At 46.5% G+C, this 24,181-nt stretch overlaps 1 pseudogene; it reads right to left on the bottom strand.

Moving 5' to 3' along the window:
* Positions 1–24,181, bottom strand: part of LOC115124511 (procollagen-lysine,2-oxoglutarate 5-dioxygenase 2-like) — a 133,880-nt pseudogene that overhangs the window by 64,194 nt on the left and 45,505 nt on the right.

Genomic DNA, 24,181 nt, shown 5'->3' with positions numbered 1-24,181 from the left:
AGGGAGGGAGGGAGGTAGTGAGAGAAGGGAGGGAGGGAGGTAGTGAGAGAAGGGAGGGATGCAGTGAGAGAAGGGAGGGAGGGATGTAGTGAGAGAAGGGAGGGAGGGATGGATAGTGAGAGAAGGATGCAGTGAGAGAAGGGAGGGAGGGATGTAGTGAGAGAAGGGAGGGAGGGATGTAGTGAGAGAAGGGAGGGAGGGATGTAGTGAGAGAAGGGAGGGAGGGATGTAGTGAGAGAAGGATGCAGTGAGAGAAGGGAGGGAGGGATGTAGTGAGAGAAGGGAGGGAGGGATGTAGTGAGAGAAGGGAGGGAGGGATGTAGTGAGAGAAGGGAGGGAGGGAGGTAGTGAGAGAAGGGAGGGAGGGAGGTAGTGAGAGAAGGGAGGGAGGGTGAGGTAGTGAGAGAAGGGAGGGAGGGATGTAGTGAGATAAGGGAGGGATGCAGTGAGAGAAGGGAGGGAGGGATGTAGTGAGAGAAGGGAGGGAGGGAGGTAGTGAGAGAAGGGAGGGAGTGAGGTAGAGAGAGAAGGGAGGGAGTGAGGTAGAGATGAGGAGGGAGGGAGGGAGGGAGGTAGGTAGAGAGAGAAGGGAGGGAGGGAGGGATGTAGTGAGAGAAGGGAGGGAGGGATGTAGTGAGAGAAGGGAGGGAGTGAGATAGAGATGAGGAGGGAGGGAGGGAGGGAGGGAGAGAGAGAGGGAGGGAGTGAGGTAGAGATGAGGAGGGAGGGAGGGAGGTAGAGAGAGAGAGAAGGGAGGGAGTGAGGTAGAGATGAGGAGGGAGTGACACCAAATGTTGGCTGGATTACAGTAAAGCTCCCCCACACAGATTCTAAAGAATCCCAACTATTCCTCCAACGTAGAATCCCTAACTCTAGAGATGTTTCAGCACAGCTATATGGACAGGAACCTCAGAAAGTTGGCCTGAACACCAGCCTTCCAGGCAGCTCTGGGGGCATCTTATCATTCCAACTACAATAAAGCAATGTGAAACACTGACATAATTCAACAAGGCTGAAACAGTGATTCTACATGTTTTTGAACAGGGGTCATGGATCTGGACCCAGACACCTGAACAGTGGATTTTCCCGTAGATGGTTCCCAGCATGTTCAAACATGAATAATGTCTTACTCACTTTGGTGTTGGCGTTTCCATGGACGACCACTGGCAGTGTGTCGTACACGGTGTTTCTGACTCGTACTCTCTCCGTTCCAAACTTCAGAAGAACTTCGTCTTTAGGGAGAGACAGGAGAACAGAAGAACAGGGTTGATATTACGCTACTGGGGCCTTACAGTATCTAAACATAATCTCAACCCTTTATTTATCTGGCTGTCACAAGACTCTGTCTGGACTCGGTCTGGCTCTTTGGCTCAATACACAGTCACTGGCAAAAAAAAACAGAACTCAGTAACTGTCTAATAAATGTAATCTCTGTGAAATAAGGTTGTAAAAATGCTAAAGTTGTTTTTACAGATTGCTACAATTCCAAAATCTATAAATACTTTTCCTGAGTCTTATTTTCATCAGCTGGAGATAGGAAACCGAGACTCCAGAAAGCTGAGAGTTTCAAAGACAGAGACTCCTGGATACCGTTTGCAGCAGAGGATAGAGGGGTAAAAGGAGCCTAAAGTGGTAGTTCAGCCACCCATTGTTTCTAGGAAACCACACACAAGATGTATCATTTGACGAAATATCTAGGAAGAGGTCATCATTTCATGAAGTCTGTGAAGGAGAAAACCACATGGAAAAAGTGGTAAGCGAGTTAGGTCCAAAAAACGGATTTTCACCAAGCCAAACGAGTGCATTCGGAAAGTATTCAGACCCCTTGACTTGATACACGCTCTGTTGTTACCCACTTATTCTAAAATGGATTAAATTGCTTTTTTCCCTCATCAATCTACACACAATACCCCAAAATGACATCACAATACCCCAAAATGACATCACAATACCCCAAAATGACATCACAATACCCCAAAATGACAAAGCAAAAATGTTTTTTATACATTTTTTTGCAATTGTATAACATTTTTTTTTAAATACACTTTTGGCAGCGATTACAGCCTCGAGTCTTCTTGGATATGACGCTACAAGCTTGGTACATCTGTATTTGAGGAGTTTCTCCCATTCTTCTATTGCAGATCTTCTCAAGCTCTGTCAGGCTAGATGGGCAGCGTCGCTGAACAGCTGTTTTTAGGTCTCTCCAGAGATTTCGATCAGGTTCAAGTCCGGGCTCTGGCTGCCCCACTCAAGAACATTGAGAGACTTGTCCCGAAGCCACTCCTAAATGTTTTGGGCTGTGTTCTTAGGGTCGTTGTCCTGTTGGAAGGTAAAACTTTGCCCCAGGCTGAGGTCCTTAGCACTTGAAAGTAGGTTTTTGTCAAGGATCTCTCCATTCTTCAATCTGTTCATCTTTCGCTCAATTCTGATTAGTCTCCAAGTCCCTGCCGCTGAAAAACATCACCACAGCATGATTCTGCCACCACATGCTTCACAGTAGGGATGGTGCCAGGTTCCCTCCAGATATGTGATGCTTGGCATTCGGGACAAAGAGTTAAATATTGTTTTCATCAGACCAGATAATATTGTTTCTCATGGTCTGAGAGTCATGGGGTAAGTTGAGCCCATGGCCATGGGGTAAGTTGAGCCAATGGCCATGGGGTAAGTTGAGCCAATGGCCATGGGGTAAGTTGAGCCAATGGCCATGGGGTAAGTTGAGCCAATGGCCAACATACCCCATACAAATGATGATTACATTATGTCAGTTTTATGCATGATGTGATATGCATAGTATTTTGCAGTGTGTCAGGTCTATGAACTCAAGATGGAGCATTTTTATTGGTACAGAGCAGACATCATCGTAAGTTGAGCCAATGGCCTTGGGGCAGACATCATCATGTCCTGCGTAAACAAAGGTAAAACAAGCTGGTGTCTGGCCCCCCTTGAGATTCCTGAGAGCAGCCAAGGAAGTGAGAGAAGGGAAGAAGTCCATTAGAACAGCAGCAAGGAATGAAGAAATAGACAGAATGACTCTGACGAAGTGCATGAACTAAAATAAAGCAAACAAGGAGCTTTGTGAAGAGAGGCTGTGACAGAGTAGCAGAGGAACACAAGATCTGATGACATGGAGTCTGAGCTTGATAAAAATATCAAAAATCTCGCAGGCCAGTTTCATGAGCTAAGTAACGTCAAATGCAGATAACTTGCCTACGAATTGGCACATCAAAATAACATCCCTGTCCCAGACAACTGGTCAAGAAATGGAAGGTTACGTGATATTGAACAGAGAGATCTACAACTGAATGTAGGAATACATTTCAGATGTACAATATACCCCCATTCCATGAATTAAACTTTAACATACCAGCACCATCACAAGATACCATCACCTACTTACCCAATGATGGCTCAACTTACCCCATACCCCATTCTAAACACACCCCATACCCCATTCTAAACCTACCCCATACCCTATTCTAAACATACCCCATGCCCCATTCTAAACCTACCCCATACCCTATTCTAAACGTACCCCATGCCCCATTCTAAACGTACCCCATGCCCCATTCTAAACCTACCCCATACCCTATTCTAAACGTACCCCATGCCCCATTCTAAACGTACCCCATGCCCCATTCTAAACGTACCCCATACCCCATTCTAAACCTACCCCATACCCTATTGTAAACGTACCCCATGCCCCATTCTAAACGTACCCCATGCCCCATTCTAAACCTACCCCATACCCTATTCTAAACGTACCCCATGCCCCATTCTAAACCTACCCCATACCCCATTCTAAACGTACCCCATGCCCCATTCTAAACGTACCCCATGCCCCATTCTAAACCTACCCCATACCCTATTCTAAACGTACCCCATGCCCCATTCTAAACGTACCCCATGCCCCATTCTAAACGTACCCCATACCCCATTCTAAACGTACCCCATACCCCATTCTAAACCTACCCCATGCCCCATTCTAAACGTACCCCATACCCCATTCTAAACCTACCCCATACCCTATTCTAAACATACCCCATACCCCATTCTAAACGTACCCCATGCCCCATTCTAAACCTACCCCATACCCTATTCTAAACGTACCCCATAACCCATTCTAAACGTACCCCATGCCCCATTCTAAACGTACCCCATACCCCATTCTAAACGTACCCCATACCCCATTCTAAACCTACCCCATAACCCATTCTAAACGTACCCCATACCCCATTCTAAACGTACCCCATACCCCATTCTAAACGTACCCCATACCCCATTCATACCCCATTCTAAACGTACCCCATACCCCATTATATACGTACCCCATACCCCATACCCCATTCTGCCCTAATAAGGGCTGTGGCAACTCACCGATAGCTCCATTTAAGTTCTGGAAAATCTGAGACTTGTGGTCCAAAGTCATGTTCAAACTCTCCTGGAAAAAAACAAAAACATAAAGAACATTTAAATAAAAATGACAAGTGAAATCGTCTTGTTATGTTAATCGGTTTTGTCTTCTGGGGTGTGATGTGTTTTCAGGCATTTTTATGAGGACATGCGAACCCTGGTTAGACTCCCAGTTATCACGACACCATGATAACTGGGAGTCTAACCCTCTGTAACACAGCACTTACAGCACTCACCCTCTGTAAAGGGTCCAGGTATGTCTACACTGAGCACATTCCTCAATATCAGTCCAAGATATCAACTTCCCAGTTCATGCTTCAAAACCAACTTTATAAAGAGGTTTTAGAAAGTGGTTCCGTGTGACTGAACATTCCATGATGTACACTAAAGGCATAGCTGTCAGAATAGATGGACTGAACATTCCATGATGTACACTAAAGGCATAGCTGTCAGAATAGATGGACTGAACATTCCATGATGTACACTAAAGGCATAGCTGTCAGAATAGATGGACTGAACATTCCATGATGTACACTAAAGGCACAAGCTGTCAGAATAGATGGATGCCGTTCGTGATTCATATTATTCACCAATACATTTCTTGGCAGTCCCTAAAACATATTCCTATCAGGGTGTAAATCATAACTTGTTTGCTGCCTCAACACATTTGTGATGAACTGTTTCAGTTACAATTACTCCATATTTTTGTTATGAAAATGGACTGTAGTTAAGGCTGGAAATGTCAATACAATCAGACCAGGGGTGACGATCACAAGTCAGTCGTAACGTGGACAATAGGCTAGTGCACACGTGTCAAACACAAGGCCCGCGGGCCGAATAGGACACAAGCGAGTTTAAACGAGTCAACAGTTGATTCATCTACTTCATGAAATGACAGCCTGATGCGCTGGCGTCTGTGAATTCAACATCAGTTGCGATATTTCAGTGTGTCCCGTTTACAGCAGAGGGGGTCGCTCCTCTTTTCAGTTCGCTGCAGATAGAGCGCCTAGAACGAGCTGCAACAAATACTCAAACCGGCCAGTTTTATCGCCCTCTATTCATTCAAATTCTCACTCATGGACACTCTTATTGAAAGTTGTGGCTGCTTCACGTGATGTATTGTTGTCTCTAGCTTCGTAGCCTTTGTGCTGTTGTCTGTGCCCAGTAATGTTTGTAACATGTTTGTGTTGTTACCGTGTTGTGTTGCTACCATGTTGTTGTCATGTTGTGTTGCTACCATGTTGTTGTCATGTTGTGTTGCTACCATGTTGTTGTCATGTTGTGTTGCTACCATGTTGTTGTCATGTTGTGTTGCTACCATGTTGTTGTCATGTTGTGTTGCTACCATGTTGTTGTCATGTTGTGTTGCTACCATGTTGTTGTCATGTTGTGTTGCTACCATGTTGTTGTCATGTTGTGTTGCTACCATGTTGTTGTCATGTTGTGTTGCTACCATGTTGTTACCGTGTTGTGTTGCTACCATGTTGTTGTCATGTTGTGTTGCTACCATGTTGTTGTCATGTTGTGTTGCTACCATGTTGTTGTCATGTTGTGTTGCTACCATGTTGTTGTCATGTTGTGTTGCTACCATGTTGTTGTCATGTTGTGTTGCTACCATGTTGTTGTCATGTTGTGTTGCTACCATGTTGTTGTCGTGTTGTGTTGCTACCATGTTGTTGTCATGTTGTGTTGCTACCATGTTGTTGTCATGTTGTGTTGCTACCATGTTGTTGTCATGTTGTGTTGCTACCATGTTGTTGTCATGTTGTGTTGCTACCATGTTGTTGTCATGTTGTGTTGCTACCATGTTGTTACCGTGTTGTGTTGCTACCATGTTGTTGTCATGTTGTGTTGCTACCATGTTGTTGTCATGTTGTGTTGCTACCATGTTGTTGTCATGTTGTGTTGCTACCATGTTGTTGTCATGTTGTGTTGCTACCATGTTGTTGTCATGTTGTGTTGCTACCATGTTGTTGTCATGTTGTGTTGCTACCATGTTGTTGTCATGTTGTGTTGCTACCATGTTGTTGTCATGTTGTGTTGCTACCATGTTGTTGTCATGTTGTGTTGCTACCATGTTGTTGTCATGTTGTGTTGCTACCATGCTGTGTTATCATGTGTTGCTGCCGTGCTATGTTGTTGTCTTAGGTCTCTCTTTATGTAGCATTGTGTTGTCTCTCTTGTCATGATGTGTCTTTTGTCCAAAATGTTTATTTTATTTTTAATCCGAGCCCCCGTCCCCGCAGGAGGACTTTTGCCTTTTGGTAGGCCGTCATTGAAAATATGTTCTGAATTTGTTCTGAACTGACATTGGGACAAAGATCATTCTTTTTGTAGAAATGTCCTCTGGTCTGATGAAACAAAAATGTAGTAAAATGTAGTTTTCATAACGAAACATATTTCACTAAACTGTTGACAGCCCCTCTGAGTGCTCCAGAACGGAATAAAGGAGAGAGAGGAGGAGATGGAAACGTACGGTGGGGAGATATTCTGTGTAGCTAAAGGTGGAATTTGATATGGCAGCCTATTAATTATGGAAACATTAAAACAAATCCCGAATCAAATGCAAATTCACTAGAATTGTTAGCTAACAGTACGCCGCCCTGCACAATCCATGAAACAAAAGCATCGCCCAGGGCTGTACGTCCTCTCCCAGATTCGTGGATAGACATTGTGTAGTGTAGCATAAGGTAACCAGTCCATCCAGTATACATAATGATTTATCCACACTCAAAGGTGATGACTCAAATGTGTTTATTTTTGGAGTATAGGCTAGATCAATTATGTACCAAAGAGATCTTAAATCAGTTCAGATGTATGTTTCTCTGCCGTGCGTAAAATGCGGTAGACTATGTATTGTAAAACGGCACAATCGTCATTTTAATTCAGTTTATTTTTGGCTTGGGCTCATAAACCTACGCTCTAACACGCATATGGGTGTTTTCAATGAATCATCACCTTTGAAAGCACTGTTTCGTTTCGTTGTTGTTTGGCTTTGAAACAACATAAAAACAACCACGTTCTAAACTCAGTTTCAACCTCTTTCTTCAAATCGATCGTCGCAGTGAGGTGAGTTGTAAAAAGCACGATACTGGTTGCGTTAGCATTGATGTCAAAGTGGTTGGAGGAACAATAGAGCCTTGAGTACCAGGCCATTAGGTCCTGATGGAGGGACAATAGAGCCCTGAGTACCAGGCCATTAGGACCTGATGGAGGGACAATAGAGCCCTGAGTACCAGACCATTAGGACCTGCTGGAGGGACAATAGAGCCCTGAGTACCAGACCATTAGGACCTGATGGAGGGACAATAGAGCCCTGAGTACCAGACCATTAGGACCTGCTGGAGGGACAATAGAGCCCTGAGTACCAGACCATTAGGACCTGATGGAGGGACAATAGAGCCCTGAGTACCAGACCATAAGGACCTGATGGAGGGACAATAGAGCCCTGAGTACCAGACCATTAGGACCTGATGGAGGGACAATAGAGCCCTGAGTACCAGGCCATTAGGACCTGATGGAGGGACAATAGAGCCCTGAGTACCAGACCATTAGGACCTGATGGAGGGACAATAGAGCCCTGAGTACCAGACCATTAGAGACCTGATGCTCGTTAGCGAGTTTGGTACGACCAGCGCATGTCCAGAATGCATAAGAGGAGATTAAACATAAACTCTACGGTCACGTGTCATTTTACCGCGGTCATGACTCATTCTGGCGTGGCGGTAATACCCAGTCAACACAACAACCGTAGGATCTGTAATAATGTATATACCGAAGCACATTCCTGAGCATTTACCCTATAGAAAAGTTCCAGGTATATCAGAGTTTTAGCATGTGAATTACAGTACCGTGAGTGATGACATGTTAGCATACGACCCCCAGCGTTGCTAGAGCCACACGGGACCACCACTCACCCTCTGTTGAGGGTCCAGGTATATTTTGGTGTAGAACAGCTGGTCGTCATCGTTCTCGTGAAGGTTCCACTGCTCTACGATCTTGGTCACATACGGGGCGTAGCCGATGATGCCTAGCGGTTCAAAACAGAGTTAAAACCAGATTGAGTTCAACAAATGGGGTCCTATAGAACAAAATATGGTGTGAACTGTGGGTGATTGTGTTGTAGTAGGGGGTGAACTGTGGGTGATTGTGTTGTAGTATGGGGTGATTGTGCTGTAGTATGGGGTGAACTGTGGGTGATTGTGTTGTAGTAGGGGGTGAACTGTGGGTGATTGTGTTGTAGTAGGGGGTGAACTGTGGGTGATTGTGTTGTAGTATGGGGTGATTGTGCTGTAGTATGGGGTGAACTGTGGGTGATTGTGTTGTAGTAGGGGGTGAACTGTGGGTGATTGTGTTGTAGTAGGGGGTGAACTGTGGGTGATTGTGCTGTAGTATGGGGTGAACTGTGGGTGATTGTGTTGTAGTATGTACTGTATTCTTCCATAAATTATAAATATTATGCATTTAGTTTTCTCCAGAATCTGTCATGTAGCAAGACAACGATCCAAAAGACACAATCAAGTATACATGAAAAGGACCATATAAAGCAACACATTTGACGTTTTGGAATGGCATAGTTCAGGCCAAAATGTCAGTCGACATGTTGAGGAAGGACTTTAAACGACCAGTTCATGAAAACCCACAAATGTTGCAGAGTTAAAGCAATTCTGCAAGGAAGCATAGAAGATTTGGACAAAATTCCTCCTACAGAGATTCTGAAAGACTGATCAACAACTACAGGAAGTGTTTGGTTGGAGTCATTGCAGCTAAAGGTGGACTGTCAACAACTACAGGAAGTGTTTGGTTGGAGTCGTTGCAGCTATAGGTGGACTGATCAACAACTACAGGAAGTGTTTGGTTGGAGTCATTGCAGCTAAAGGTGGACTGATCAACAACTACAGGAAGTGTTTTGTTGGAGTCATTGCAGCTAAAGGTGGACTGATCAACAACTACAGGAAGTGTTTGGTTGGAGTCATTGCAGCTAAAGGTGGACTGATCAACAACTACAGGAAGTGTTTGGTTGGAGTCATTGCAGCTAAAGGTGGACTGATCAACAACTACAGGAAGTGTTTGGTTGGAGTCATTGCAGCTAAAGGTGGACTGATCAACAACTACAGGAAGTGTTTGGTTGGAGTCATTGCAGCTAAAGGTGGACTGATCAACAACTACAGGAAGTGTTTGGTTGGAGTCATGGCAGCTAAAGGTGGAACAACCAGTTATTGAGTGTAAGGGGGCAATTCTTTTCAATTACTTTCAATTACTTTCAATTACTTTCAATTACTTTCTCACACAGGGGGGGGTTGGTGTTGCATAACTTTGTTCATGAAATAAATTAAATAAGAATCGTCAATTATGTGTTATTTATATAATATTAGGTATTTGGATGAATATCTGATATCATTTAGTAAAAAAAAAAAATATGCCAAATTAGAATACATTTGAAAGGGTTAAATACTTGTTCAGAGCATTCTACATATCATTACAGAAGTAAATATCATATCATTCAGAAGTAAAAGATTTGATCCAAAAGCACACTGCACACATTTTTCAAATGGGTAGCCACATAAAACCACTTCATCAAATAAGCTATAGAAACAAAAGTATGTGGACACCCCTTCAAATAAGTGGATTCGGCAATTTCAGCCACACCCCATGTATAAAATCGAGCACACAGCCATGCGATCTCCATAGACAAACATTGACAGTATAATGGCCTTATTGAAGAGCTCAGTGACTTTCAACGTGGCACCGTCATAGGATGCCACCTGTCCAACAAGTCAGTTTGTCAAATTTCTGCCCTGCTAGAGCTGCCCCGGTCAACTGTAAGTGCTGCTATTGTGAAGTGGAAACGTCTATGAGCAACAACGGCTCAGCTGCGAAGTGGTAGGCCACACAAGCTCCCAGAACGGGGCCGCAGAGTGCTGAAGACATAAAAATGGTCTGTCCTCGGTTGAAAGACTCACTACCGAGTACTATACTGCCTCTGGAAGCAACTAGAACTTTTAGTCTGGAGCCTCATGAAATGGGTTTACAAGGCCGAACAGCCACACACAAGCCTAAGAGCACCATGCACAATGCCAAGTGTCGGCTGGAGTGGTGTAAAGCTCGCCGCCGAGATGGTTTGTCGAGATCGGTGTGGAAGAACTTGTCTGACCTGCACAGAGCCCTGACCTCAACCCCATCAAACATCTTTTGGATGAATAGGAACGCCGACTACGAGCCAGGCCTAATCGCCCAACATCAGTCCCTGACCTCACTAATGCTCTTGTGAAGCAAGTCCCTGCAGTATTGTTCCAACATCTAGTGGAAAGACTTCCCAGAAGAGTAGAGGCTGTTATAGCAGCAAAGGGGGGGACCAACTCCATATTAATGCCCATGATTTTGGAATGAGATGTTCGACGAGCAGGTGTCCACATACTTTTGGTCATATAGTGTATAAAACCACATGACCACATCTACTGCGGAACTAAGTAATGAACAAAAAAAAACTCCTGGTGAAAATGACGAGCAAAAAAAGCCTCCTAGTGAAAATGATGGTCCTGACTCTAAACACCCCTCTCCTGTCCTGACTCAAACTCACCCTTCTCCTGACACCAAACACACCTCTCTCCTGTCCTGACTCTAAACACACCTCTCTCCTGTCCTGACTCTAAACACCCCTCTCCTGTCCTGACTCTAAACACCCATCTCCTGTCCTGACTCTAAACACCCCTCTCCTGTCCTGACTCTAAACACCCATCTCCTGTCCTGAGTCTAAACATCCCTCTGTCCTGACTCTAAACACCTCTCTCCTGTCCTTACTATAAAACACCCCTCTCCTGTCCTGACTCTAAACACCTCTCTCCTGTCCTGACTCTAAACACCTCTCTCCTGTCCTGACTCTAAACACCTCTCTCCTGTCCTGACTCTAAACACCTCTCTCCTGTCCTTACTCTAAACACCCCTCTCCTGTCCTGACTCTAAACACACCTCTCTCCTGTCCTGACTCAACCTCACCCCTCTCCTGACACCAAAAACACCCCTCTCCTGTCCTGACTCAACCTCACCCCTCTCCTCTCCTGACTCTAAACACACCCCTCTCCTGTCCTGACTCAACCTCACCCATCTCTTCTTCTGTCCTGACTCTAAACACACCCCTCTCCTGTCCTGTCCTGACTCTAGCCTCACCCTTCTCCTGCTCTGACTCTAGCCTCACCCCTCTCCTCTCCTGACTCTAGCCTCACCCTTCTCCTGCTCTGACTCTAGCCTCAACCCTCTCCTCTCCTGACTCTAGCCTCACCCTTCTCCTGCTCTGACTCTAGCCTCACCCCTCTCCTCTCCTGACTCTAGCCTCACCCTTCTCCTGCTCTGACTCTAGCCTCACCCCTCTCCTCTCCTGACTCTAGCCTCACCCTTCTCCTGCTCTGACTCTAGCCTCACCCCTCTCCTCTCCCTGACTCTAGCCTCACCCTTCTCCTGCTCTGACTCTAGCCTCACCCCTCTCCTCTCCTGACTCTAGCCTCACCCTTCTCCTGCTCTGACTCTAGCCTCACCCCTCTCCTCTCCTGACTCTAGCCTCACCCTTCTCCTGCTCTGACTCAAGCCTCACATCTCTCCAGTTCTGACTGACTCTAGATTCACCCCTCTCCTGTCATACCATTCCCCAAACAAACCAAGGTTTCACCTCTCTGTGACCCTCCAGACCAGGTCCAGATAAAATAGAGCAGAGACAGACAGCAGGACCTGTCCCTGTTAGTTAGGTCCCTGGGTGATGTGGTTAGTTTGGCCCCTGGGTGATGTGGTTAGTTTGGCCCTTGGGTGATGTGGGCCGGAAGCCTGCCCTCAGAGACAAAAACACAAGCTGTAATTTGATGCAGAGTACAGCCCACGGGGGACCAAGACAAATACACATGTCAACTTAATGACAGCCGTGCACCAGGGAGAGGGGAGCAGCTGCTACAGGCTACAGGCTTTATAGAGTCTGAGAGGGGCCTACAGGAACACCACAATAATGAACCGTTCTACATTAAAAATAGCAGTAGGATGTTTCCACACAACACAGAAAGAATCATCATAACACAGTTCTGAATGTAGTGCTAAGTCAGCGGGATTGTCCCCTTGTTGGTCTATGGAGGTGATGAACGAGGCGCAGAAGACCTAAAGTTCAACAGAATCATCAGATAATACCTACTGTCCTCCTGGCAGGAAAGACCTCGGTGACTGTCTCAGTGCCCGTCGTGAAGTTTACGGAGAAAACACATTCTTTGTTGTTTTTATTCTCTCTACATGAAAACACAGCCTGTGTGTGTTGTCCTTGGCCCCCCAATGGTGGAACAAACTCCCTCACGACGCCAGGACAGCGGAGTCAATCACCACCTTCCGGAGACACCTGAAACCCCACCTCTTTAAGGAATACCCAGGATAGGATAAAGTAATCCCTCTCACCCCCCCCCCCCCCCCCCTTAAAAGATTTAGATGCACTACTGTTCCACTGGATGTCATAAGGTGAATGCACCAATTTGTAAGTCGCTCTGGATAAGAGCGTCTGCTAAATGACTTAAATGTAAATGTAAATGTCCTCCCTCTATGAGCAATCAGTGTTGACACAGCAGAGCAGTGTCTATCAGGAGCGGTGACTAAGTTAAAGTCACGTCAAGTGCAATAGTTCAAAGAACTGACCTCCTTCTTGATCTGCGAATTCTCTGAGGTCCTCTAAACTCTGGGCTGTAGAGGGATGACCTATGAGTTATATGAGGTCCTTTAAACTCTGAGCTGTAGAGGCTGTAGAGGGAATTCTAAACTCTGGAAGGGTAGAGGGAATTGTAAACTCTGGAAGGGTAGAGGGAATTCTAAACTCTGGAGGGGTAGAGGGAATTCTAAACTCTGGAGGGGTAGAGGGAATTCTAAACTCTGCAGGGGTAGAGGGAATTCTAAACTCTGGGGGGGTAGAGGGAATTCTAAACTCTGGGGGTAGAGGGAATTCTAAACTCTGGGGGTAGGGGGGAATTCTAAACTCAGGGGGTAGAGGGAATTCTAAACTCTGCAGGGGTAGAGGGAATTCTAAACTCTGGGGGGTAGAGGGAATTCTAAACTCTGGAAGGGTAGAGGGGAATTGTAAACTCTGGAGGGTAGAGGGAATTCTAAACTCTGGAGGGTAGAGGGAATTCTAAACTCTGCAGGGGTAGAGGGAATTCTAAACTCTGGGGGTAGAGGGAATTCTAAACTCTGGGGGTAGAGGGAATTCTAAACTCTGCAGGGGTAGAGGGAATTCTAAACTCTGGGGGTAGAGGGAATTCTAAACTCTGGGGGTAGGGGAATTCTAAACTCAGGGGGTAGAGGGAATTCTAAACTCTGGAGGGGTAGAGGGAATTCTAAACTCTGGGGGTAGGGGAATTCTAAACTCAGGGGGTAGAGGGAATTCTAAACTCTGCAGGGGTAGAGGGAATTCTAAACTCTGGGGGTAGAGGGAATTCTAAACTCTGGGGGTAGAGGGAATTCTAAACTCTGGGGGTAGGGGAATTCTAAACTCAGGGGGTAGAGGGAATTCTAAACTCCGGGGGTAGAGGGAATTCTAAACTCTGGGGGGGGGTAGAGGGAATTCTAAACTCTGGGGGTAGAGGGAATTCTAAACTCTGGAGGGGTAGAGGGAATTCTAAACTCTGGGGGTAGAGGGAATTCTAAACTCTGAAAGGGTAGAGGGAATTTCTAAACTCTGGAAGGGTAGAGGGAATTCTAAACTCTGGAAGGGTAGAGGGAATTTCTAAACTCTGGAAGGGTAGAGGGAATTCTAAACTCTGCAGGGGTAGAGGGAATTCTAAACTCTGGGGGGGTAGAGGGAATTCTAAACTCTGGAAGGGTAGAGGGAATTCTAAACTCTGGGGGGTAGAGGGAATTCTAAACTCTGGAGGGGTAGAGGGAATTCTAAACTCTGCAGGGGTAGAGGGAATTCTAAACTCTGGAGGGGTAGAGGGAATTCTAAACTCTGCAGGGGTAGAGGGAATTCTAAACTCTGGGGGTAGAGGGAATTCTAAACTCTGGAAGGGTAGAGGGAATTTCTAAACTCTGGAAGGGTAGAGGGAATTCTAAACTCTGCAGGGGTAGAGGGAATTCTAAACTCTGGGGGTAGAGGGAATTCTAAACTCTGGGGGTAGAGGGAATTCTAAACTCTGGGGGGTAGAGGGAATTCTAAACTCTGGGGGGGGTAGAGGGAATTCTAAACTCTGGAGGGGTAGAGGAATTCTAAACTCTAAACTCTACATTTTTCACTTCTCCCGTTGACTTGCCAAACCCCAAACCCCGGTCTGGTCTGTCGAGTCTGTTTCACGAAGTTGTCCCGAAAGTATCGCAATGTTGGGCCTCTGTGTTTAGAAACTCTGTGATGACGGTGTTCTGAACCCACCTCCTGAGTTGAGGAAGCGCTTGCCGCTGCGGACGGACGGATATTTGTCCTGTAGGCGTTTATCAGGCCAGACCAAACCCTCGGCAGCAAACAGGACCTTGTGATTGGCTTCCTGGAACTTCCTGAGAATCTCCTCTGGTCCCCCTGCGAAGATAAGATCATAACTGGAGAGAGAGAAGAAGGGGGGTAGAGTGAGAAAGAGAAGGAGAGAGAGGGCAGAGAGAGAAGAGAGAGGGGATAGAGAGAGAGGGTAGAGAGAGGGGTAGAGAGAGGAGAGAAGAGAGAGAGGGTAGAGAGAGAAGAAGCGGGGTAGAGTGAGAAAGAGAAGGAGAGAGAGGGCAGAGAGAGAAGAGAGAGGGGATAGAGAGAGAGGGTAGAGAGAGGGGTAGAGAGAGGAGAGAAGAGAGAGAGGGTAGAGAGAGAAGATAGGGTAGAAAGAAGGGTAGAGAGAGAAGAAGCGGGGTAGAGTGAGAAAGAGAAGGAGAGAGAGGGCAGAGAGAGAAGAGAGAGGGGATAGAGAGAGAGGGTAGAGAGAGGGGTAGAGAGAGGAGAGAAGAGAGAGAGAGGGTAGAGAGAGAGGGTAGAGAGAGAAGATAGGGTAGAGAGAAGGGTAGAGAGAGAAGAGAGAGGGGATAGAGAGATAGGGTAGAGAGAAGGGTAGAGAGAGGAGAGAGAAGAGAGAGCGAGGGTAGAGAGAGAGGGTAGAGAGAGAAGATAGGGTAGAGAGAAGGGTAGAGAGAGAAGAGAGAGGGGGTAGAGAGAGAGGGTAGAGAGATGGGTAGAGAGAGGAGAGAGAAGAGAGAGCGAGGGTAGAGGTTAAATAACAGCATATTTAGACACGAAGTTATACTACTACTATGGCAAGCTTCCCCCATTTCCTCCTCGAACTCCTCTTATCCATTCAACATCTGATTATCACTCCTAGCAACTGGGCCGTAACTGTCTCCACGGTAGATATACATCTAAAAGAAACCATTTATTTTTATACTTTCCCTTTATTTAACCAAGTAGGCCAGTTGAGAACAAGTGAGACATGAGACATTCTTCACGCTGAAGCAGGGTGTCGGCTCACATTCATGCATTTAAATAGCCAATGAATGTGCAGATTGGCACATATGTTTTTTTTATTATTCCTCATTGCAAAAATGATATTTTAGTCTCGGGAGGTGTGTTTCCTGACCGATTACGAGGTTGGTTAATGATTTGTCCCCCAGGGAAAATCCCCAGAATAAATGACAAGATAACTCAATAAATGTTTTAAAAATTGTTTACATATTTGCCAAAGATGTTTCAGTTGCTCAATTGTACATCTAAACTAAGGAGTTTGGTGCAGTATTTATCAAGTTAAAACAAGATGTGCGTCGTGTTGTCTAATGTAAACAGGTCCGTCTCACTGTTTATACTGGATATATATGGATTGAGAGCAACACCGCAGCTGTTCAGCCCCCATGTCTTTGGGCAAATGGACATCGTCGAATCAAAACCCGCCATTTATTGACCCATTGTGACGCACGGATCTTCCTAATTCCGTTTTAGACTAGACTGACTTTATGACCAAAACGATCCTATTTATAGTCAATGTGAATACTCCCAATGATGTTTCTGACTCATATCGATGTCAAATTGGCTAATTTCTAAGGAATGTGTTGCTGTTCAAAGGCAGTTGCTCTTTAAAAAAGGCATTTAGGAAAGAATTTAGAATGAGAAGAATGCACAAACACACACACACGCACGCACGCGCACGCACGCACGCACGGACACACACACACACACACACACACACACACAGAGAGAGAGAGAGAGAGAGATGGTAAAGGACAGATCCATGACCCCACACGTCACGGTGGTCTACTAGAGATGGTAAAGGACAGAGATCCATGACCCCATACGTCACGGTGGTCTACTAGAGATGGTAAAGGACAGATCCATGACCCCACACGTCACGGTGGTCTACTAGAGATGGTAAAGGACAGATCCATGACCCCACACGTCACGGTGGTCTACTAGAGATGGTAAAGGACAGATCCATGACCCCACACGTCACGGTGGTCTACTAGAGATGGTAAAGGACAGAGATCCATGACCCCACACGTCACGGTGGTCTACTAGAGATGGTAAAGGACAGATCCATGACCCCACACGTCACGGTGGTCTACTAGAGATGGTAAAGGACAGATCCATGACCCCACACGTCACGGTGGTCTACTAGAGATGGTAAAGGACAGATCCATGACCCCACACATCACGGTGGTCTACTAGAGATGGTAAAGGACAGAGATCCATGACCCCCACACGTCACGGTGGTCTACTAGAGATGGTAAAGGACAGAGATCCATCACCCCACACGTCACGGTGGTCTACTAGAGATGGTAAAGGACAGAGATCCATCACCCCACACGTCACGGTGGTCTACTAGAGATGGTAAAGGACAGAGATCCATGACCCCACACGTCACGGTGGTCTACTAGAGATGGTAAAGGACAGAGATCCATCACCCCACACGTCACGGTGGTCTACTAGAGATGGTAAAGGACAGAGATCCATGACCCAACACGTCACGGTGGTCTACTAGAGATGGTAAAGGACAGAGATCCATGACCCCACACGTCACGGTGGTCTACTAGAGATGGTAAAGGACAGAGATCCATGACCCCACACGTCACGGTGGTCTACTAGAGATGGTAAAGGACAGAGATCCATGACTTCTTTACAAAAAAAGCAGGACCTAACCTTCCAGTTGACCCACCAGATAAACACATCAACACGTGTAGTTGTGTTTTTCTTAGGAAGTAGTCAGCAGCATCACCCTTTCTGGAATGCAATAAGACACACTTACTCTGAGGTGGGGCTATAAGTATTCTGAGAGACTAAAGTCAACTCTGTGAACCCGTATCTCAGTTACCTGCATCAGTAATTAGCTGGTTCTCCAACTGCAGCTTCAGAGATTTCTAGAATTAGGACCTTTCATGAATGAAGGGAGGGTGTTTTAATACCGAGTAAACAGAAATCTCTCCCTCCCCTTATTAGCTGCTGTAATGATGTGAATGAACACTCAGTTAGATTTCAACAGGTCTGCACGGGTGAAAGGAGGGGTTTCTCCTAATATGGTTATAAATGGACTTCCTGTCATTTCCTTCCAAGTGCCTTAAATGAGACTGTTATGTTTAATTAACTAAATTGACCCTCCCAAAAGATGAACGTGGCTATCGGATGCGTGCATCTGTACTCTTAGATGGCTTTCTGCAGCACATACAGTCCAAGAAAAACCACAATCAAAACTCTCTCACGTATGCTGTTGTAAGTGGCAAGGCAACTTGCAAGGGTTAATTATCCATCCTAGAAACCTTACAGAGAAGCTTTGTGCCCATTTAATGAGATCTCAGGCAATAACAACACTACAGGAGCCAGCCAGTAACCCTGACACTACCCCTACCACCCCTACCAGTAACCCTGACACTACCCCTACCACCCCTACCAGTAACCCTGACACTACCCCTACCACCCCTACCAACCCTACCAGTCATACATAACACTACCCCTACCACCCCTACCAGTCATCCATAACACCACCCCTACCACCCCTACCAGTAACCCTGACACTACCCCTACCAGTCATACATAACACCACCCCTACCACCCCTACCAGTCATCCATAACACTACCCCTACCACCCCTACCAGTCATCCATAACACCACCCCTACCACCCCTACCAGTAACCCTGACACTACCCCTACCACCCCAACCAGTAACCCTGACACCACCCCCCTACCAGTCATCCATAACACCACACCCCCCTACCAGTCATCCACACCCCCTACCAGTCATCCATAACACTACCCCTACCACCCCTACCAGTCATCCATAACACTACCCCTACCACCCCTACCAGTCATACATAACACCACCCCTACAACCCCTACCAGTCATCCATAACACTACCCCTACCACCCCTACCAGTCAACCATAACACTACCCCTACCACCCCTACCAGTCATCCATAACACCACCCCTACCACCCCTACCAGTCATCCATAACACCACCCCTACCACCCCTACCAGTCATACATAACACTACCCCTACCAGTCATACATAACACCACCCCTACCAGTCATCCATAACACTACCCCTACCACCCCTACCAGTCATCCATAACACCACCCCTACCACCCCTACCAGTCATCCATAACACTACCCCTACCACCCCTACCAGTCATCCATAACACCACCCTTACCACCCCTACCAGTCATACATAACACTACCCCTACCATCATCCATAACACCACCCCTACCATCATCCATAACACCACCCCTACCACCCCTACCAGTCATTGATACAGGAGCCAGACAGTAAATATTCACACTTTTGGCTCACAGCAGGAGGGGTTAGGATTTGTTTAAGGGACATCTGGGTGCAATATGGAGAAACTAGAAACCGTAACCTTTCAATGACCCCACAGCCTTAGTGGGCAGATTCCCTTCTTCTAGGAATCCAAGGCACTGAATATTCTAACACAAAGCACCAATGCATATTGCATACATGCATATTACACATGATGAGGAGTAAGATGAACATGGTCCAATTGACTGCTTTAGTTAACTAGTGATTTAGACATTTCAAATCAAATTTTATTGGTCACATGTTCCGTGAAACAACAATGCAGTTCAAGAAATACAGTTAACCTCTACGGGTGAACATTTCCCAGGACATAGACATATCTGATATGGGCAGAAAGCTTACATTCTTGTTTATCGAACTTCACTATCCAATTTACAGTAGCTGTTAAAGTGAAAGAATACCATGCTATTGTTTGAGGAGAGTGCACAGCTATGAACTTAAAAACGTATTAATAAACCAATTAGGCACATTTGGGCAGACTTGACACAACATTTTGAAAATATATACAATGGTTCATTGGATCAGTCTAAAACCTTGCACATACCCTGCTGCCATCTAGTGGCCAAAATCGAAATTGTACCTAGATTCCTAGGTACAATTCCTAGTTACAAAATCTATATTGGCATTTCTCTTGCATTTCAAAGATGAAAAAAATTCAAATACTCATGTTTTTTTCTTTGTATTATATTTGACCAGATATAATGTGTTATATTCTCCTACACTAATTTCACATTTCCACAAACTTCAAAGTGTTTCCTTTCAAATGGTAGAATATGCATATCCTTGCTTCAGATCCTGAGCTACAGGCAGGTAGATTTGAGTATGTCATTTTAGACGAAAACTGAAAAAAGGGGTCTGATCCTTAAGAGGTGAGAATATTTACTAAATAAATACAATGAAATACAGGGGGTACAGGTACCGAGTCAATGTGCAGGTTAGTCGAAGTCATTTGTACATGTAGGTAGAGGTAAAGTGATTATACATAGATAATAAACAGCGAGTAGCAGTGTAAAAACAAAGGGGGGTGTTATTAATATAAATAGTGTCTGGGTAGACATTTGATTAATTGTTCAGCAGTTTTATGGCTTGGGGGTAGAAGCTGGTAAGGAGCCTTTTGGTCCTAGACTTGGTGTTCCGGTGCCACTTGCCGTGCGGTAGCAGAGAGAACAGTCTATGACTTGATTGATTGGAGTCTTAGACAATTTTTTGAGCCAACTGAGGGCCTACATTTGAAGCATTTCAATCTTAAAGTAATACATTGGTAACTATTACATAAGTGAATTCTCTCTGCCCCTCGGTAGTGTGATGTACTGTCCAGGTCATCCTACGGTCGCCGATTCTCCTACCTGTCGACAGACAGCACCACCAGGTCTTCTTGTTCCCTCAGTCCTTCCATGGCTTCCTTCAGTAGTCTCACCTTCTGTCCTCCTCCAATGGAGCGCCCCACATCCCCACCTCTCCACTCCTCTCCCATGCCCAGGACCTGTGGCAGAGAGACAGGGGACATGTCAGGGTCAGGGGTTAGAGATCAGGGGTTAGGGACCTGTGGGTTCCATCAATGCTCTTAGCACTGGCTGAGGACTGAGCCCTGGCTGAGGATGGGGACTGAGGCCTGAGGACTGAGGCCTGGCTGAGGATGGGGACTGATACCTGACTGAAGACTGATACCTGACTGAAGACTGAGGGCTGACTAAGGACTGACTGAGCCCTGACTGAGGACTGAGGCCTGGCTGAGGTTTGAGGACTGATACCTGAGTGAAGACTGAGGGCCGACTAAGGACTGACTGAGCCCTGACTGAGGACTGAGCCCTGACTGAGGACTGAGCCCTGACTGAGGACTGAGCCCTGACTGAGGACTGAGCCCTGACGGAGAACTGAGCCCTGACGGAGAACTGAGCCCTGACTGAGGACTGAGCCCTGACTGAGGACTGAGGCCTGGCTGAGGTTTGAGGACTGATACCTGAGTGAAGACTGAGGGCCGACTAAGGACTGACTGAGCCCTGACTGAGGACTGAGCCCTGACTGAGGACTGAGCCCTGACTGAGGAGTGAGCCCTGACGGAGAACTGAGCCCTGACGGAGAACTGAGCCCTGACGGAGAACTGAGCCCTGACGGAGAACTGAGCCCTGACAGAGAACTGAGCCCTGACAGAGAACTGAGCCCTGACGGAGAACTGAGCCCTGACAGAGAACTGAGCCCTGACGGAGAACTGAGCCCTGACGGAGAACTGAGCCCTGATGGAGGACTGAGCCCTGACGGAGAACTGAGCCCTGACGGAGAACTGAGCCCTGACGGAGGACTGAGCCCTGACTGAGGACTGAGCCCTGACGGAGGACTGAGCCCTGACGGAGAACTGAGCCCTGACGGAGAACTGAGCCCTGACTGAGGACTGAGCCCTGACAGAGAACTGAGCCCTGACGGAGAACTGAGCCCTGACTGAAGACTGAGCCCTGACTGAGGACTGAGCCCTGACGGAGAACTGAGCCCTGACAGAGAACTGAGCCCTGACAGAGAACTGAGCCCTGACGGAGAACTGAGCCCTGACGGAGAACTGAGCCCTGACGGAGAACTGAGCCCTGACAGAGAACTGAGCCCTGACGGAGAACTGAGCCCTGACGGAGAACTGAGCCCTGACGGAGAACTGAGCCCTGACGGAGAACTGAGCCCTGACGGAGAACTGAGCCCTGACTGAGGACTGAGCCCTGACTGAGGACTGAGCCCTGACTGAGGACTGAGCCCTGACGGAGAACTGAGCCCTGACTGAGGACTGAGCCCTGACTGAGGACTGAGCCCTGACAGAGAACTGAGCCCTGACAGAGAACTGAGCCCTGACAGAGAACTGAGCCCTGACGGAGAACTGAGCCCTGACGGAGAACTGAGCCCTGACAGAGAACTGAGCCCTGACAGAGAACTGAGTTTAAATAACATTTATGCAAAGTCAGATTTTGTAAAGTTCTACAAGGGCTTTGCCCCAGGAATCCTCTGATGACAGCTAACAAGTTTCACATAGCCTCAAGTCTATGGCTGGTTCCCCTGAAAGGTTATTACTTCTTATTTCATAGTTCAATCAGTTAATTATTTGAGGTTGACATTGAGCAGGAGTAAAATAATTACAAGAATAAATGTCTTGTAGGTAATATCCTGTTTTGCATATTTAAAGAAAGGCACAATGCCTAATCAATGTGGTGGAACTAAACAAGAGAGAGACGGTGCATGGTAGAACTAAACGAGAGAGAGACGGTGCACGGTAGAACTAAACGAGAGAGAGACGGTGCACGGTAGAACTAAACGAGAGAGAGCGACGGTGCACGGTAGAACTAAATGAGAGAGAGACGGTGCACGGTAGAACTAAATGAGAGAGAGACGGTTCACGGTAGAACTAAATGAGAGAGAGACAGTTCACGGTAGAACTAAATGAGAGAGAGACGGTGCACGGTAGAACTAAACGAGAGAGAGACGGTGCATGGTAGAACTAAACGAGAGAGAGCGGCGGTGCACGGTAGAACTAAACGAGAGAGAGAGACGGTGCAAGGTAGAACTAAACGAGAGAGAGCGACGGTGCACAGGTAGAACTAAACGAGAGAGAGACGGTGCACGGTAGAACTAAACGAGAGAGAGCGACGGTGCACGGTAGAACTAAATGAGAGAGAGACGGTGCACGGTAGAACTAAATGAGAGAGAGACGGTGCACGGTAGAACTAAATGAGAGAGAGACGGTTCACGGTAGAACTAAATGAGAGAGAGAGACGGTGCACGGTAGAACTAAATGAGAGAGAGAGAGAGGGTGCACGGTAGAACTAAATGAGAGAGAGAGAGACGGTGCACGGTAGAACTAAATGAGAGAGAGAGACGGTGCACGGTAGAACTAAATGAGAGAGAGACGGTGCACGGTAGAACTAAATGAGAGAAAGATGGTGCACGGTAGAACTAAACGAGAGAGAGATGGTGCACGGTAGAACTAAACGAGAGAGAGATGGTGCACGGTATAACTAAACGAGAGAAGATGGTGCACGGTAGAACTAAACGAGAGCAAGATGGTGCACGGTAGAACTAAACGAGAGCGAGAGGGTGCATGGAAGAACTAAACAAGAGCGAGACGGTGCACGGTAGAACTAAACAAGAGCGAGATGGTGCACGATAGAACTAAATGAGAGAGAGATGGTGCACGGTAGAACTAAACGAGAGAGAGATGGTGCACGGTAGAACTAAACGAGAGAGAGATGGTGCACGGTAGAACTAAACGAGAGAGAGACGGTGCACGGTAGAACTAAACGAGAGAGATGGTGCACGGTAGAACTAAACGAGAGAGAGATGGTGCACGGTAGAACTAAACGAGAGAGAGACGGTGCATGGTAGAACTAAACGAGAGAGAGACGAGGCACGGTAGAACTAAACGAGAAAGAGACGGTGCATGGTAGAACTAAACGAGAGAGAGACGAGGCACGGTAGAACTAAACGAGAGAGAGACGGTGCATGGTAGAACTAAACGAGAGAGAGACGAGGCATGGTAGAACTAAACGAGAGAGAGACGAGGCACGGTAGAACTAAACGGGAGGGACGGTGCATGGTAGAACTAAATGAGACAGAGACGGTGCAATGTAGAACTAAACAAGAGAGAGACGGTGCATGGTAGAACTAAACGAGAGAGAGATGGTGCAGTGTAGAACTAAACGAGAGAGACAGTGCACGGTAGAACTAAACGAGAGAGAGACGGTGCAGGGTAGAACTAAATGAGAGAGACGGTGCATGGTAGAACTAAACGAGAGAGACGGTGCATGGTAGAACTAAACTAGAGAGACGGTGTATGGTAGAACTAAACTAGAGAGACGGTGTATGGTAGAACTAAACTAGAGAGACGGTGTATGGAAGAACTAAACTAGAGAGACGGTGTATGGTAGAACTAAACTAGAGAGACGGTACATGGTAGAACTAAACTAGAGAGACGGTGTATGGAAGAACTAAACTAGAGAGACGGTACATGGTAGAACTAAACT

This window comes from Oncorhynchus nerka, linkage group LG22 (assembly GCF_034236695.1).
Source record: "Oncorhynchus nerka isolate Pitt River linkage group LG22, Oner_Uvic_2.0, whole genome shotgun sequence".
In the NCBI taxonomy this organism is placed as follows: domain Eukaryota; kingdom Metazoa; phylum Chordata; class Actinopteri; order Salmoniformes; family Salmonidae; genus Oncorhynchus; species Oncorhynchus nerka.
This window is presented reverse-complemented; position numbering and strand designations above follow the sequence as displayed.